General features: G+C 44.5%; 1 pseudogene; it reads left to right on the top strand.

Moving 5' to 3' along the window:
• The first annotated feature begins 6,589 nt into the window (after positions 1 to 6,589).
• Positions 6,590 to 7,455, top strand: LOC126505335 (replication protein A 32 kDa subunit-like; annotated as a pseudogene).
• Positions 7,456 to 19,202: the final 11,747 nt, after the last annotated feature.

Below are 19,202 nucleotides of genomic sequence, written 5' to 3'. Positions count from 1 at the left end.
CTGTTGGTAAATAAATAAGGCACTGAAATTGGCAGAGACAGAATGAGAGGTGTGAGCAAGAACTGGAAGGATGGATGATATATTAAGGGAAAAATTACAAGTTGATATAAGCTCTCTTGGAGCCCTCTGTGGCTATCTCCACACCTTTCAGAAATCCATTGACTCAGAGATCCTGCCTGCATGTCCCTTTAGGGAATAACCATGTATGCATATAGAAATTTAATTCTGCAAGATTTTCATCTTATCATAATAAACAATTAATTGTCAATGCATTGTAAACTAAATATCCCCAAAGCTACAGAAGATATTAAATACACTCATCCATTGAAGCCATTTGCTGTGCAGATGTTAGTAATGGTCTTTAAAGTCATGCTTATAGCTCACAGAGGACTGGTCGGTAAAGCACAAACTATTTTGTAAGATCCTGTAGTAGTGAGCATGTGGTATTATCAATTCGTTCAAACCTATAAAATCACAACACCAAGTTGGCTCAGTAAGAAAAGTGTTTGCTTTGCAAGCATGAGATCCCAAGTTCAATCCCCAGGACTCAGAAAAAAAAAAAAAAACTCTGAACATGGTGGCATGATTATAACCCCAATGCTGGGGAGGCAGAGGCAGATGGAGCTCTGAGGCTCCCTGGCCACCACCCTAGCCTATGTGGCAAGCTCTCAGCCAATGTCTCAGAAGACAAGGTGGATGGTACCTGAGAAATTATACTCAAGTGGTGCAGGAGAATTGTCTGTATTCTGTCAATCATGTTTTAAATAAATGCTGATTGGCTAGGCAGGAAGCATAGGCAGGAAAACCAGACAGGAAGTAGAAATGATGCAACGAGAACAGGAGAATTCTGGGAAGGAGGAAATTGATTCCTGCCAGTCCTGCGCAGATCACCAAGGAAGCAGGATATGACCTGCCAGCTGAAAAAGGTACTGAGCCTTATGGCAAAAATAGATCAGAATAATGGGTTAATATAAGCTACAAGAGCTAATAAGTAGCCTGAGCTAATAGGCCAACCAAGCTTTATAACTTATAGAGATCTCTGTGTGATTTTCTTTGGGACCTTGCCAGCTGTGGGGTACTGGGCTGGACAGAAACCCCAACAAGCAGGCCTGTCATATTACACTCAAGGCTGACCTTTGGCCTCCACACACACGTACGCATGAACACACAAACACACACCATTTACCCTGTACACACAGAGACAAGAATGAATATAATGTATACTGGAATCTGGGTGGCAATGAGGTCTCAGTAAAACTTTGAAAGTATGGCTCTGTGGGGACACGGACAGCCCGAGATCTCTAACATGCATACCTTCTGCTCTTGTTGAAAAGTCTTTTGAAAACCACAGATAAATAATACATTATCTTGAAATGACTTGTACAAATGATCCCAATGTATTATCCAGCCAAGACTGGATGCATGATTTGTGGGGTTTGATGGAGTCTGACGTGGACTCCACGAGCAAGATAGAAGGAATGACCCCCTCTTCAGTGGTCACTCCTTTGATTTAATGTGACATCTTTTTAATTTGTCATTTAATGTTCTAAGTAAAGAAAAGTTTAATGTTTAAATCATTAGCCTGGATTGTAGCAGTCATCTTTCTACTCTGCAGCACTAGTTTTAAATACAAATAAAAGCATTTACCTCATTTGCAAAATCCCCAAATAACTTGGTTCCTGTTCTGGTGTTCTTATACACAAGTATTTCTTTCTTGCCAGAACTTGGGAAATGATACAAAAATAAACCCAACTGTTTTTACTTTGCCTCTTGATACCACGGCCATTACCAATTCCTTTTACTGCCTCACCAGCAAAAGGAAATATTGAAGAGAGAAGGCACCATTTCCTCTTCTCTTTAAACTGATGGTGGCTGACAAGGGTCACAGCATGTCACAAAGGACATGGTGGGGTTTTTTGGTCCTCACATTCCATAATGCTTTCTTGTTCTCTTTCTACATTAGAAACAAGCCCTGACTTTCAGGGGACAGTGGCCTCTTCCAACAGTCAGCATTTGGGTGTAGGCATTCCTTGTTTTGTGCCCTGTTGTTATTTCTGTGGAAAACCTGTCTGTGTGTAATGATGAACTGTACCATTCTCACTGGGGAAATCATCTTCATGCAGGCTCAGTAAGAAGGTCAGGTGGGGAACAGGTCTCTCCGCACATCGTCGAGACAGGAGCCAAGTTCACTCTGCCACTTGGAAGTACTCTTTTCCCTTGTCCCCACCAGGACGGACACAAGAGTGCCAGATGCTAAGTGTCTTTGTGGTCCCTTTAAGATGACTTCATCTATTGTTAAGACACTTAAAGCCCAAAACGTGTTGCCTTCTAGTGTTTGCCAGACATGTCATTTTATATAGAAAAGACACATGCTATTAAAATGGAAATGGGTTTCTAAATATGCTGAGCAGCTTTCCCTGACTGGAGTATTTTTCTTGCTTTTCCAACCTTCTTCTCCAGTCACAGTGAGAGCGTTGCATGGATTATATTCAAGTGTACAATATATCACTTCTTCCCCGTTCTTTTTGTTCCCCATTTCTATGGATGGGGTAGGACTGACAAACGCTCCCAGCCTAAAGGAAGTCAGGATGTGAGTTCTGGCCATCACTTCTCACTCTGTACCATATCGTCCTCCTATTCATCTCCTGTATCCTAGGCTTCGCTTGCATCCTGAAAACTGTAGTGTTAATGCCTCCTGATGACTGAGCAATGCTCATAGGGCTTCATAAATGAATGAAGTTGCTAATCCACTCCAGGCACATACATTTAAAATTTTTTCTCTCATTGACCCCAAGACTGATTTTTCTTAGAAACAACAACAACAAAGAATAACATATATATTGGTAAAGAATGCTAGAAATGCTTAGTTAGAAATATTTCTATTATGACATTTAACTTTCTACCAAATGATATTCATTCCTTTGAGTTAAACAATTTCTGAAATCTCCTTTTAAATTTCAGAGATCCAAGGAGAAAAGGGCACACTCCTTTTTCCCCTCAAGAATATTTCAACTCATCAGTTACGTAGCGTTTGCCTTGGAAATGAGAGCCAGTGGGGGAGAAGTGTCTGAATGAGAAGGAAGTCCAGGTTTTCTCCTTGATGAAGCTACACAGAGCATGTCCACACACACAAACACGAGGGCATGTGGAGGGAAGACAATGTATGTGATCTGTGACTCAGAAAGAAAAGGGGTTGTTCACATAGGGACCCATATGAAGGGAGAGAAGTCTTAAAGGAAAGAAAGAAATATAAATATACTTCATGCATTTGAAAATTTGTCTTGACTGGCATTCCTTTCTACTATTTCCCTCTGGTAATGCCCCCACACTACCCAATACACTCAGACCCCTGCCTCCTAGGCGGGTGCACCGCACTCACTCCTGGTTGGCAAATGTTGGAGGGGTTGGGGAAAGGGTTGGTAATAGCACAACTAAAGCAAGGAAACACAAACATTTGACCCAAGCACCATAGTGCAGCTTTGGTGCAGGACCTGGAGCAGAGGGCTCTGTCTTCCAGGTGAGGTTCTGAACCCCTTCCAAAATGAAGGAAAACAGGAAAACATGAAACAGGACCAAATGGAATAGAATAATGGAGCTGGCAGAGAGTGACTGAACGTTCACAAGGAAGATGTGTTATTCCTACAGCTGTCACAGTGACCCGGTATCCATGAGAATAAGTATGGAAGAAGAATCAAACATTTAAGGAAAAGAAGATGAACACGCTGTCTGTAAGACGTGGTTCACAGAGCCTGCCTCTTCATAGACACTGGTTCTGTGAAGGTTGAACAATGTGACTTTCTTTTAATTTGTGTTTGTTTATTGCAGACATTGGACAGTTCGACTAAGGCCTCGTGAAAAAGAGAACTTTGGATTCTAAAAACAAGTTTCCATCTTCTGCCCCATCCTCTCCAAGCCCAGCTCAGATTCCAAAGCTCAGAAAGATGGGGAAAATGAGAAGAATAAATCCATGATGTAATTGTCTTCCTTGCTTAATCATGAAAAGGCTTTCTTGTTGCCCTCATTTGTACATCCTCAGGGAAGTCTGAGAAATTTTCAACTTGTTTACCCAAGTCATTATCTGAGTAGATTAGAGCTAGGCACACTGCATACCAATGGACTGGCTTGATACACACACACACACACACACACACACACACACACACACACACACCTAGCGCTCATGTCCATTCTTCCTAAAGCTGACTTTACCATCACATCCTTCATAGATGCCACATGACTCTCTATCCTAGAGGCAGGCAGGCACCCAGGGAACATGCCAGAAAAGCCACCTCTTAATCACACACTCCCTACTGTGTGTTTGTCTTTCAAAGCTCCCGGGTATTTGTTTCCTTGGGATTTCTTTCCAATCTGTCTTATAGTTCCTTTCTGTTCCCCTAATTTTCATTGATTCCTTGCCTAACCAAAGACTAAATCTCACCAACACTTCAAGTTAGTGGAGTTTGTCTTTGAGTTACTTGGGTGTCTCCCTTGAGATGTTCAGTGCCCTATAGCTGCCCCCTCCCAATCAAGACCTAATTAAGAAAGGGCTCCTGCCTGTTGACAATGTGTTACTGTGACAGTATCTATCCCATTCTCAACTCCATCAGAAGTCTTCCCTGTGTGCCCCACAAGGACATCTGGAGTGCCAGGAATACGATAAAAAACTGAGTGTCTCTGTGATTCTGTCTCCCCGCGCCCCTGCAATGTTTCTTAAAGTGAAGTGGATACCATGTTCTTCAGAATCACCCAGTGCAGGGCTGACACATGTGGTCAACTGTTCTGCTTCTCCCGAAGGCAACTGGAAAGTACTGTCAGGGTGAGCAGAGATCCACATAGACAAGGCATTGTGGGGACTCTGAGCCTCAACTCAAGATTCTGAGCCTTGCTTGATCAACCCTTTGACTTCCTCTTAGGTTCCCAACCCCACTTCCACATGACCCAAGCTACTGCCTGACTCACCAAAGGTTAAACAAGTATCCAGAAGAGAGAGTCTGCTCTGGACTCCCCAAACAGAACTTTATACCATACCCCTCCTAGCTTGAAATAACTCCAAAGGAAAATGGACCTGCCCCTCTGCTCAATATCAGCTTAGTAAATGAATGACAAGGACCTGCTCAAGAAAGAGTTGAAAGCTATGTAAAGCCAAAACATTGTTCACTCTCTTTCAAACTATAGACAAGCATGTGCCCTGACTGAGTGATCAGTTGAAAGTCTTTGTACCTGACCTGGGTACTTCAGACAACAATTCTAACTTTCCACACAGTGCTGGACTCTGAAAGAGTCCCTGTCTCTGATAAACTTGATAATCATTACTATTTATATAACTAAAACTCATGACCTGTGACCAAGTACCTTTCATTAGGATGAAGCATCCCACAGTGCCCTTCCTCTGTGTGTGATCAAGAGGGTGGGAAGTTGGTGTCAGAGCACCCTTAAGAAGAGATACAGAAGTAGTATGGGCTATGGAGGTAATCAGTCAGACATCAGAAGCCAAGAAGAGGAAGAGCAGAGGAAACTTCTAGAAATAAATACATGGTGTGGGTGACTACAATGACCTTGTCTATATGGTTTGTTATGAATGATCTCTTCATTAGCACAAACATGCCTACCTCTCACAGCAAGAAGGACCAATCTCCCATTTGAGGCTGACTTGCTGCTTACCTACCCTGAGGATGACCCCAGTCATCCTATGACTGAGGTCATTCCAATGACTGAGGTTGTAAGGAGCACACCTCATCTCCAAATCACCCAACCTCCATAGAGTCAACCCTTCCACAAAACTACCAAGAACAGAAAATAGGACAGAGCAGAATGATGCACAATTAATAAAACCCAAAGGGAAAAATTGGGGTTCAACCCAAAGATCTAAAAAGCAAAATATCCAGCCACTGGCTCTTACTTTGACCTCAGTCTGAAATGGTGTCCTGCCTCCAAGAATCTCACAATGAGACTGTCTGAGAGCTGTCTCTTCCCATCTTGTATTCCGTTTTAGGTCTGGGATTAAAGGCATGCACCACTGGGATTAAAGGCATGCACTGCCCAGTTTCTGTGGCAAACCACTGTGGCTACTTGGATTAAAGGTGTATGTCACCACTGCCTGGTCTGTAAGATTGACCAGTGGGGCTGTTTTACTCTCTGATCCACAGGCAAGCTTTATTTATTAAAATACAAATGAAATATCACTACAGCAGAAAGCAAATGAAGCAGAGTTGGGGTGAGAAGAGACCATCTCATGTGTTGATAGGCAGTTGTGGCAGGAGAAGTCTTGGGGTTTAAGGTCTTGTTTCTGTAGTATGTGTAGACTTCTCTACCCTCAAAAAGGTTTTATCCCTTGCCAACTCTGACCTCCCCAAGAAGTTTCCTTTGGCTTAATGCCATTCCCAGGGGCAGTAACAAACCATAGAAGACAGACATATGTTCATTTTCACCTGCAAAACCATCACAGATACATAACTCTTGGTACCAGTGTAAAGCAGTCACACCACTAACATCAATACATCAGGGTAACAAACAGTTGTGAGGTATTCATTCACCAAGCCTGTTGGACTGGTGCTCTCTGGGCTGCTTTCTCGGGGGAACCTAGACCACAATGTAGAACAGCAGCAAAAGCTATAGCAGCTCCACCTATGGGGAGCCTGCACATGCAGTCTGAGACCTTCAGCTCACCCACACCTTCTAAGGTAGAAAATAATGCAGGAGCCCAGCACACTGTGCCCTGTACCATACCCCAGCTGCTACTCTGACTGATGAAGTCTTCAAAATCGGGAACGCTGAGATTTCACAAGTCACTACTCTGAGAATAATCAGATATACAGAAAAAGCTCCAACTAATATTGTTTACAAAATAGATGCTATAAAAGCTGCCCACGGATGTTCACCAGTGGGCTGACACACACAATGCCAGTGCTGGAAACATTGTGGTTGCTCTGGAAACAAACGTGAAAGTGGCTGGCCCTCTCAGTCTTCTCGGAGTAAAGAGTCTGATAGCCTTTAAAATTATTCTCCTGAAAGATATGAATGAGTTCACCACACATATACTGGAAGCAATCAACTCATACATGGTACTCAGCAACTCCAACCACCAACCTCAGCAAGAAGGACATCTATCAGCGACCCAGAAGTGGGTGAACTCAGAAAGCTTTGGCAGGGGGAGGGGATAACTTCATGCCAGCAAATGGCCCCAAATCAAGGGCTGAATTAAGGCTTCTCAGAACCAGAAGGACTGAGCTAGAAGGATCTTAGGAACCAGTTTCAGCACACACCTATAACCTCAAGCAAGCAAGTAAGCAAGCAAGCAGTGGATTTTCTGAGCAAGAAGGGACACCTTTATTCTACTGTGGATGTAATCACTTTAACTCCACAGGTGCAGCCGGAGCTGTTTGGATAACTGCGATATTTCCAGCTGGACCTGTTGGCATCATCTGTCATCTCCAGCTGTGCAGGCTTGAATGGTGACTTCTGAGAAGGAGGTTTCAAACAGAAGTTCTCCACTGACATCCTCCTGGAACTTACTACTCTTCTGTTTTGTGGCTTGAGGTTCAAAAGGAGGTAGTCAGTTGGCAAGGAGCAAACCAGGCTGCAATTTCATAACAGAAGCTCCATATAAGCTAGTTAGGACCCCAGGATGGATGGGATGGAAAGAGGGATGCTATTGAGAATGAGCGGGGCTGCTTGATGTGTGGAAGCTTCTGTTCCTGAAAGGCATCTTGGGGCCTGTGGGCTGAGAGCCAGGTAAGGAACACCCACTTTTGCTTCCCATGCTGGGTCTGTAGCTTCATTTTCAGAACTGCACTTTTCTCCCCTTCTTGTCTTGCCTGTGGCTGAAAGTGGTTTTATGTGAACATGATTCTGAAATGATACCCTCACTACAGAAGAAATGTTGCTACCATTTTTATAAAATAAATGTGTCTATATGTTTAATAAAACAGTTCTACTGGGAGTCAATTGGAACCCCTTTACTTTCTCAAGGTGGGGGGAAAAAGAGCAAGGGCCTCCATGTGGTATGGGCTATAAAGTCCAGCTCATCATTACTCAGGATTGGTGGATACTTTGGTCACGTTTGTTATGCACAAGGCAGTTTTAATATAGCCCATTGAGGCTTGAAAAGATTTCTAGTCATTTAGGTGTTTCTCAACTCAGGGTCCAGTGCTCTGTGGGAGCATCTTTTACCTAATCTCTTCTTTTAGATTAAAGAAAAAGTGGTCTGTTCACAAGAGCTGAGCCAGGAAGGCCATGCGTAACACAGATGTGGTGACCTGAAGAAATTGCTACAGACTGTGACATCCACCTATGCTTCCTCAAAGACCCCAAAGACTAATTTCTCCTCACACATATCAGCTGACCTCATTTCTGACCTCACGAGCACACAGAAGGCTCTGGACCGATCATCTGGGTGAGGCTGCTGTAGAAAGAAGAAACATTCACCCTGGGTAGATAGATCTTCTTCTTTGTCCCAACACTTTACATAAACTTGACAGAACTGGGAAACAGAACTAGAGAGTTTGTAACAGATCATCCAAGTAACAGAATACAGTCTCACACCCAATAGAAACCACTCGACAATGGTACTACCCTAAAAATACATTGTTATTCAGAGACAGACTTGCTTCCCCGTATTTCAGCTGGTTAGTAAAATAAGAACCATCTCAGCCCAATCCCTACCACACCATGATTCTAACATTCAGAAGACACATTTAAGGGGAAGGAGAACAATGAAGCTGAACACCCAGACACCAGTCAGCACAACATGCAGCTGAAGTCTGGACATTAAGAGAAAGCTGGATAAAAAAGCCACACTCTCCCTCCTGCCTCTCAATCTCCCTAAAATTAAAGTACACTTCAAAACCAGCTGTAAATCATCATACGCATATGAAGTATAGTCATCGGCGAGATCTTTGCTCTTAAATATTGATGTAACACTTCTAGAATTATTGGAGGTAAGAAGCATTGTCCTGAATGTCAATCACAGTGCTCTGTACCTCCACCCGTTTCCATCCTGAAAGGTACAGAAGCAGCTTAGGAAATCAAGAGTAACAATAAACGATATCACAGGATTGCTGTAAAATGAGAATTGCTAGGATGGGGTAGAGGAGAAGCAGATGGGAAAGAAACACATCCAGAGAGAAAGATTTCTGTTTAAATAAGTTCATAATATGTGAAGTGTGGAATGGGAGCTGACAGCAGGAGTGGGGGATAGTTGTTCAAACGATATCCATATAAACACAGATGCAAAAGAAATCCGCTCTGGAGACGGGACGGCCGAGCCTGAGTAATGCCGCTACACCAATAAGAGCCATAAAAAGAGGAGAATATATGGAGTGCATGATTGTTCCTGTGAGTTTGAAGATGCACATGCCCAGCGAAGCTGGGGGTGGGGGTGATGGAGGAAGGAAAGTACGCCTTAGCTATTCCTTAGTTGGCTGTTTCTGCTAGAGTTCATCATTCTTCCAGGTCTCGACATCCGCAGTGTGTCTCTGTACCTGGATATATGCTAAGCAGACCTGTCTCAGAATGAAGATGTGCTGCACATGGGTCAGTCTTGGGAGACATAAAATGAGGAGATGTGGTCTGGGTACAGCTTCAGCCCAGCCCTTAGCTCTTGCTGACACTGGCGTTAGTTGTTGAGAGGCACGAGCGCTCCTCACACACTAACTGGCCAGCCACTCCCACTCCACTCATACAGCCCCCTCCTCAGCACTCACCTAACTGTTCCACGCTGAGGCTTGGCTGCATAATCATATTTATAAGATAGGTCGGAAAGAAGAGTAACTGCCCATTGACACATTTTAGTGTTCTACTACCTACCCATCTGAAAATCTTTTGATTGAATCCACAGAGTAACGAGGGGTGATAGCAGCTACGTGAACTAAGACAGGAACCTGGAGTCATCTTGACACACATTGTCTATGCCATGCCGTTGTTGAGTCCTCTAAGCAGGCTATGAAATACTCTGACTAACCCCCAGTTCACCAACAGGGAAAGCAAGGCTCTCGGAACTTTAATGTGAGCCAGGTGTCACCACTCTTAAGGAATACCTCCTGTACCTCTCCTGAAGCCCCTGCCAGCTGCCCCTACTCCCTGAAGAGATGGCCTCTCTTACTCATGTCATTATTTGTGGACTGTCTACAAAGTTACCCTGACCTCCATCTCCCTTTCGGAGTTTCCTGAAGTGTTATCAATAATTCAACATTTTGCATTTAGCACTGCTCTCCTCACAGAGGGCTTATTTTTGCAAGGGACGAGCATCTTCAGGGGGCAAAGCAGATCTGTATACTTCCTCCTCTGTGATTTAATCCCCAGAAGTCCCTGAGGGTGGGAAGAAGAGAGAACACATCAAGAAGGAAAGACAAGATGGTACACGCACAACTTTTACTTACTTCACCCCCACTTTGGGGATAAACCAGCCTTTAAAGGCCTGCTGGAGCTGCCAAGCATGGTGAAGACGGAGGAGCCCTCCCAGGGGTGCCCAGTCTCTGTTCAGGATGCGGGGGCTGAAACAACAGGTGGGTCATTGGGATCTCTGGCAAGACTCATGGTTCATTTCACTCCTGCTCTTCTGGAACGAAGGGCATCTCTTCCCTGTAAAAGCCCTGATGTGTGATCCGCTCTCTGAGGGGTGACAAGTCTTGCTGATATACTGTACAACCGTCCTGGCTGTGTCATCCGACAATGGCACCCAGGCTTGGATGTCCTTGAATACAGGGGTTTCTTCTCCAAATCAAAACTATTTTCTTCTACCAGTTGCAACTGGTAGGTCAATGAACAATGGCAGGATTTTACTTTAAATTGCCTTTCCCCTGCCTTTCGGAAGCCATTAGGACACCCAGCTTTCAGCTCTAAGCATACAAACTTAAGTTTTTAGTGAAGCCAGAGGACTGGGATGAAAACAAATCATGCAAACGTCTTCCCTCCACCAGACAGCAGACTGGTGGGGACAGTGGTCCATTCGTCCACCTTCCCTTTGTGGATCTCACAGCTAACTCTCACCTCCCAGAACCTCAGGGCTTTGTGTGGCTCCTGCCTCTGCGGTGTATGTTTGGTCTGATCCTCTTTGTCTAAGTGTCGTGTAACTGTGTGTTCCAGCCTTGGGTCTGATATGATAACGGTGTGGCTGAATAGCATTTGAGATGACATGTTGCTTACTGTTCCCTCCACTCCTTGTGACCACTCTTGTCCCATCTGTTGACAAGGACATCTCTCACCCCACAGTAAAAGAATAACAATGGAACTGTCAGGGATTTCTGGGCTTATCAGGAAGTGTACAAAAGGGGACTTCCCTGTGTGGAACCATCTCTGCCCTGTGGCCTCCCTAAACAGGAGGGAGAGGAGGAAGAGTTGGGAGGAATCTGCAAGGTAGACGTTTGGGTCTGTCTTTGTGCCATGTCTCCACTCCTTTGAGTTTCTGAGGGGTGACAAGTCTTGCTGATAGATTGTACAACCATCCTGGCTGTGTCATCCCTGGGACCACACACAAGTGCAGACCTCATCATGCCCTGTACAACACTTCGCCTCTGGGTGTGTGAACAAGAAAGAAGGAGGCTGAGCAGATGAGCTGGACACAGTGAAGATCCATGGTGGTCCTGGTCTTTCTAGGGTCATAGAAAGGCCGTCTGAGAAGGAAGAATAGCGGGGAAGGACTGACAGCAACAGGCGTTCTGAGGTTAGAAATGAGCTGAAGCAAAACCATGAACTTCAGAGGGTGGCACCAAGGGGAACCATAACTAAATAAGGCTGAGCACGTTGTGGTGGACTCTGTGAAAGGACTCTATGCAGGACCAGACTTCCACTCCATCTCTCAAGATGGCAGCCTAGGACCAAGACGGGTCTCTCCGGAACCCGGTGGTGGGGATCCCACATCCTGCCCCTCCTAAGAGTCATTTACAGTATAACTGAGCTCCAACCTCATTTGCCTTAGCAGACACTACATTGTCTGAGAGTGGCTAGATTAAGTTTCTGTATCAAGTACGATGAGGATTCAGATGTAGAAAATTAAATCACCATTTAGGAAAATGAACTAACTTATTTTTGCTCACTGGAGCCTATGTCGGTGAAAATTCATATCCAACAAATAGGTTCTGCTCCACAGAGACACTTATATTACATAGTGTTAAGCAATTGCATAAATAAGGACTTCCCACAAAACACTGCAGTTCCGCTCTGTGCCCTGGAGGGATCTGAGGGGCTTAGATAAACTCTTCACTGGGGCCAGAGCTGCTGCAGGAGATAGCAGCTCCAGCCTGAGAGAAGCTAGCCACAAGCACCATCCCACCGGGATTCTTTCCGCAATTAATTATGCAAATGGATTATTGATTATTAATTAGAGCATTTAGTGATGTTATTAAGAACTTGGAAGATAAATCTTTTTGACTTATATTTAACAGGGAGATTGCACAAGCCGTAAAGGTACGCGAGCAATAGCTGCATAATTGCATTTTAGGAATGGCAGAAACCTGTAAGGGATGCGGAGAGAGTTAATTGACATTTAACAAGATAACTACAGCAAATTAATTAGGAATTATCTGCTAAAATATGAATTAACTTCTAATAATATTTTAACCAGCTAATCTAGGATGCCAGCATCTTCTCATTGTGGCCGAACTACCTAAATAAAATACTCTGCCAAGACGTAGCTTAATCTGTCTTCCAAATAATCAATCAAGTTTTATTAAGATTTATTGTGTAACTAGGATGTATCAGAGGGTGAGAAGAAATATGACCTACAGGTTCTTCCACCATGGGATTCATGGTACCACGAGCGGAGAGAGAGCGAGCCCGAGGAACTGGGGTGAGAAAGTGTGTTAATCTCATTTAATAACGTCACTCGTGAGCTTATGGCAAGACCCAGTGGTGGAGCACTTGCCTAGCAAGTGTGAGGCCCTGGGTTCTACCTCCAGCACTGTAAAAAGCAAACAAGCAAAAAAGCAAGAGGGAGGCCACGACTAGACTCGCTCTAGCTCTGGAGTCTCGCTTTGCTCTTCTGTAAAATGAAGCAGCATTTACCCCACTCAGAGTTCCTGGCACTGAGGTTGCCCTTGTGTGGGCTGCCTAGGGTTTACTCTACACCTCTCAGCGAGGCAACAACAACTGGGTGATCCTGAGAAGACAGATCGGTAGGTACCATCTGCACAATGGAGTTACTTCCCATGTGTTCAGTGAAGCTATGTGGCTAAACCTTAGCATGGAACAAGGGATTATGGGAGAGGCAAAGGCCAAGCCAGCATGTAGCATGAGCTACACCATGACTCATTAGTCTGTATGCCCCACATGGAATCAAGAACCTGAGTGTCACAGTTGTAAGCACAGCAATTCAAAATTTGAATCTGAGGAGTTTTCTGTCTTGCATCACACAACCTCACTCGGGCATTCTGAGGATGCCACATGCAATCCACTCTGTGTGAGCCACCACACCACACAACCTCATCCTGTATGAGCCACCACACCACACAACCTCATCCTGTGTGAGCCACCACACCACACAACCTCGTCCTGTGTGAGCCACCACACCACACAACCTCGTCCTGTGTGAGCCACCACACCACACAACCTCGTCCTGTGTGAGCCACCACACCACACAACCTCGTCCTGTGTGAGCCACCACACCACACAACCTCGTCCTGTGTGAGCCACCACACCACACAACCTCGTCCTGTGTGAGCCACCACACCACACAACCTCGTCCTGTGTGAGCCACCACACCACACAACCTCGTCCTGTGTGAGCCACCACACCACACAACCTCGTCCTGTGTGAGCCACCACACCACACAACCTCGTCCTGTGTGAGCCACCACACCACACAACCTCGTCCTGTGTGAGCCACCACACCACACAACCTCGTCCTGTGTGAGCCACCACACCACACAATCTCGTCCTGTGTGAGCCACCACACCACACAACTTCCCTCGGGCATTCTGAGGACATCACACCACACAGCCTCACTCGGGCATTCTGAGTCCACCACATGCACTCTTCCTCATCCTGTGTGAGCCACCACAGCTCCAGCCAAGGCTGTGCAAAGCTCATTAGCTCAAACTTGAGACTCCTGTAGGTATGAATTGCAGGGATTTTACAGAACACGCAAAGGTTTCTCTCTTATGGAAGCAGAATGGTTCAATTATAGACATCAAAGACTTTAATATTTTTCTGCCATCATTCTTCAGCACACAAGTGTCAAATTAGTTTGTCTTTGGATTGTACTGTGTTGGACTATTTGATTTGAAACTGTGCTATTTGAATTGCTGACTCGAGTTTTATAAATTTAAAAAAATCAGTAATTAAACTTTATCTTTGGATTAAAATGGAATTTTCAACTATTCCTGAAACAGCTCTAAACATACTTCTGGCAGTTTTTACTATGTATTTATGAAAATCAAAGTTCTTGACATTGAATATTATAAAATCACAGCATCAGTCATCTCTGAAAACATTGAGGATGCAAAATGCCTATGGTGTCAGATATTTGGAAAAGATTTAATCCTTTATGTAAAAACAAAAAGCATATCCATCTCATTAGTATGTAGATTTAATCTTTGATAAATGGTAAAATTATGTGTATACCAAAGAATTATTTTAATAAAAAATTCATTAATTTTTAAAAATCAGTCAATGTTTGATTTGTAAGCCTGTTTCATACATCTGGAGTAGCATAGAAATTTCTTGAGTGAAAGAAGATACAAGTGAAAAAGCTTTAAAGCTTTGGTCTAGACCGGTCTAGATTGGTCTAGACTGGCTTCCACAGGTTAGCCAGAACACTTCCTCCAGGGGCCCAATGGAGAGAAGGCCAGTGATATTTTTCATTGTTGTCTTTCTGTTGTTGGTGGTTTGTTTTTGAGTTTTTTGCTTTTGGGGGGATTGGATTTTTTTGTCTGTTGGTTTTGTTGTTGGTGGTGGTGGTGGTGGTGGGTTTTTTGGTTTTTTTGTTTGTTTGTTTCTTGAGACAGGGTTTCTCTGTGTATCTCTGGTTGCCCTGGAATTCACTCTGTAGACCAGGCTGGCCTCGAACTCACAGAGATCCATCTGCCTCTGCCTCCCTGAGTGCTGGGATTAACGGCATGCACCACCATCACCCAGCTATGGCCAGTGACTTTTATAAAGCACAGTATATGATTTGAATGAGAATGTCCTCCATAGGTTTGTGTGTTTGACCACTTCGTCCCCAGTAGGTAGTGATGTTTTGGGAGGTGTATGTGGCCTTGTTAAGGAAGCACGTCACTGGAATTTAAAACTGGGCTTTGGGAATTTGAAGACTTGTACTGCTTTCCAGTGTTTGCAATCCAAGACGTGAGCTCTCAGCATTCAGTCCCAGCTCCCATGCCTGCCGCTTGCTGCCATGCTTCCCACCATGACAGACTCTTCTCCCTCAGGAATTATAAACCAAGTCAACTTTTCCTGGTATTTTATCAGAGGAACAGAATAGTAAGACATGCTCACACAACAGAAGTATGACATATTTGGGGCTTGTGGGCAGACATATATACAGGGACACACAGACACACAGAGAACACAAGCACACGTACATACATACACACAGAGAAAGAGATGGCATGTATACATACAGGCATTTTAAAAATCTGGATATATACGTACACCCCTTAAGCATTTTACCAGGCTATTTGGGCCAGGCAGGGATCAGGCCAGACTCCCTGAGCACCTCAGCCTTGTTTGTAAAGTTCACTCTGTCATACTGCCTAATTCTACCTGCAGGAAGCAAACGTGACGAGATAGTTCATGGAAAAGCATTGGCTGGAGGAAGGACAGCATGGAAGGAGACGGGTACCAGACACACTCACTGCATCCTGCTGCTTGCAGGAGCAAAGGATGGGAGTAAAGCTAAAAAGCAGGACAAAGGGGTCACATGACTGCAGACAGGCAGGCAGGCAGGCAGGGAGGGGCATAACTCAGAATGCAGGAAGTGGGGTTGTATCTGGGGAGCCCAGGACAGTGACAAGTGTGTGCATTGTGGGGTCAATAGCCATTAGCAAAAGTCCTCAGAGGATTTTAAAAGAGCTATTTGATTATATATATATATATATATATATATATATATATATATATATATGTGTGTGTGTGTGTGTGTGTGNTGTGTGTAGACACATATATATGATAGATATGATATATTCACACATCTATATATATTGTGCGTGTGTGTGTATGTGAAATGGAGACCCTGAAAGGTGGCGGCTAAGGGCTAGTGGTCATGTGTTATTCCATGCCTGCCCTGGGGACACTAGTGAAGAAAGGTGAACCTTGCATACTTGGAAGTGATGGGGAAGGGTGAGTTCAATGGGGCTTCAGCTTGTGTAGTCAGGACCTGAAAGCCACGGGAGCCCACCTCAGATGGAAGCACAGATATAGGCCGCAAGCAACTTCAAGGACTAAAATCAAGAGAATTCAACTTTAAAATGCAGAGTTCTGTGATTACTGCCAGGAAAATATGCTGGCGAGGGTATGGATAAAAGGAACCTTTGTACACTGCTGTAGAAGAATGTAAATTAGGGCAGCCACTGCTGAAAATAGAATTTCAGGTTCTCAAACCATCTTACTCTTGGGTGTAAAAATGGAGGAAAGGTGACAGCTTCAGGTTGCATCTCTGTCTGTTACAAAGTTACTCACAACAGCCAGGCTGTGGAATTGACTTCTATGTCTGCCATCAGGTGACTGAGTAGAGAAAATGCAGTATATAAACATAGTGGAGTATTATTTAGCCATAAAGAATAAATTCTTGTCTTCTGCAGGAAAATGAATGGAACAGAAGATCATTATGTTAAACAAAGTAAACCAACACTAGAAGACAAAAATCATGCTTTCCTTATACAAAAGAGAAAATAAACCGAAAGAAGAAGAATTATTAAGGAGGAGAGAGGGGATTCGGAGAAGGAATGTGAGTCAGAGAAAGGAAGTAAGGTAGGTAATATGTGTTCCTGTATGGGCATATGGACATTTCAGAGTGAACCCCATTAATTAGTGTGTGTTAATATCGAGAACAAAATGGAAATAAAATGTGGGTTCTGGAACTGTCTTGATATTAAATTGTATGCATGAATAAGATTCTGATGCTTTCTCATGGGTGTCGGTCAAAGACATGAGACAACAGAGGTCCCACAAACTCTCCAGGGATGAGAGGAATGAGAAGGATCAGAACTCGGGCAGGGAGGACACTGGCTGCTGCAACATTCCACCCTGATGTTCAAGTTTCCAACACCAAATTGTATCAGAGCTGGTGCTTTCCCCAGAATATCTATGCCCATCAGACAGACCTCTTTCTTTAAGGAAGACTCTTTAAGAGACGTTACAAAAGCCAACCAGTGAGTCAAGACACCAAAGCCTATCTGTCACCTCCTACAAAACCTTTTCCTGGCACATCTGTACTCTACCTCTCTGCACTTGTGTTTGAGGGGACAAAGAACGGTCATCCTAGAAACGACCACTGTCCTGCTGGCTGGGCTTCCCCAGGAAAGCCTCTCCTTTTGGCCTATGGTTTTCTGGTCAGACACCAGAGGCCTTGTGTTGGAGGCTACCCAGGAATTTTAGTAATGCTGTCATCTGTTGACCCAGCTCAGCAGTTACAATCTGCGTGATTTGCTGCAAACCCAAGCCTCCCAGCACATTCTCACTCCTTTATCCATTCTGATGCCACAAATCCCTTCCGAAAAGGAAAGAGATGGTAGGTAAGTAGGAAGACAGACAGACAGACGACAGACAGACAGATAGCTATTATAGATATAGAGGGAGCCATTTCTCTTTTCTCATCTAGAGTTTTCCATTTATGAAAAGGACAGAATAAGTTATTTTACTAACATTGCTGATAACCAATTGGTAGAAAAAAAAATGACTGCCCAACAAAGACAACAGGCATTTAACTGATTGTTAACCACTGTGCTGAGAACAGCATCTGCATCATATACAGCTCATAATCGCCCTCACTGTGTGCAGCGGTCGGATTAATAATCACCAAAAGTAATAGGTATTTGAACAAGTTTAATAACAAAACCAGACTCACGAAACCAAGGTTCCAGCGGAGTAGCCGGCGGAGACAGGAGAGGAAGGGAAGGGGCGCGCAGCCTCTGCCCGCCCAATATATCAGTAAACATACGCCCGAGGGCAGCCCGCCCCCAAGGGGAGGGCTTATCCCTACAACTGTGATTATTAATAATTATTCCCATTATACATACGGGAACACTGAGACTTACAAAGAAGACAGACAGTAAAGAAGGAGCAGAGCCAACACAAAAGCCCACTGGTCTGATGTCAGCACCCCAGTTCAGTCACAGAACCAGGCATGAGAATGCAGACATGAGAATGGCATTGTCACCAACCTCTGAACTAGTCAGGGCTCTTCCAGAGGAAAGAACCATGTGTCTCTCTCTTCCTTCCTCCCTTTCTCCCTCCTCCTCCTCTTCCTCCTCCTCCTCTTCCTCCTCCTCCTCTTCCTCCTCCTCCTCCTCCTCCTCTCCCTCCTCCTCCTCTTCCTCCTCCTCCTCTTCCTCCTCCTCCTCCTCCTCCTCCTCCTCCTCCTCCTCCTCCTTCTTCTTCTTCTCTCTCTATCTATCTATCTCTCTGTTTGTGTGTGTATGTGTGAGAGAGAGTTGTATGTGTGTGCATGCATGTGTACATATGTGTGTGTGAATATGTACGCATCTGTATGCAATCAACAGGATGGTAAGACATCATACAAACATGAACAGATCCACTGTAAAGAGGTGACTGGTGTCACCATCAAGGCTGACCAATCATAACACCTTCTGGAGAGCCTAAGAATTACTGCTCTCAGTTCCAGTGCGAACTGAGACGTTCAAGTTGAATGTTGCAGACGGTATCCCAGATCATGAGGGGTCAGAAATGGAGTTGCTCTTAAACACAGAAAGGGACCATCTGTCTCTTAATGCTGTGTTCAGACCTTCAGCCGATGGCTTCGGTCCAATGTCATCTGTCTCACTCAGTCAAATGTTAGTCTCATGTGCCAGAACATTTTTTCCCAATGTGCAAACCCCATGGCCCAGGCATGCTGGCACCACACAGAGTTCTCTGTAACTCTTCTCGTGGATGAGAGCTGTGGATGTTTATACCCTCTCCCTCTTTGGGTCTAGTACGTTTCTTTTGTTTTCTTGTTGCAGTGTTAGAGTCTAATCACTGCCGTGTGCATGCTAGGCAAGAACTCCACCACTGAACCACACCCCCAGCCTGCTCACCTCCCTCTGAATCTCT

The sequence above is a fragment of the Alexandromys fortis genome, unplaced genomic scaffold (assembly GCF_014885135.2).
Source record: "Alexandromys fortis isolate MF-2015 unplaced genomic scaffold, M_Fortis_MF-2015_v1.1 scaffold_62, whole genome shotgun sequence".
Taxonomy (NCBI): Eukaryota; Metazoa; Chordata; class Mammalia; order Rodentia; family Cricetidae; genus Alexandromys; species Alexandromys fortis.
The sequence above is the reverse complement of the archived record's forward strand: the minus strand, read 5'-3'. Positions and strand labels throughout refer to the sequence as shown.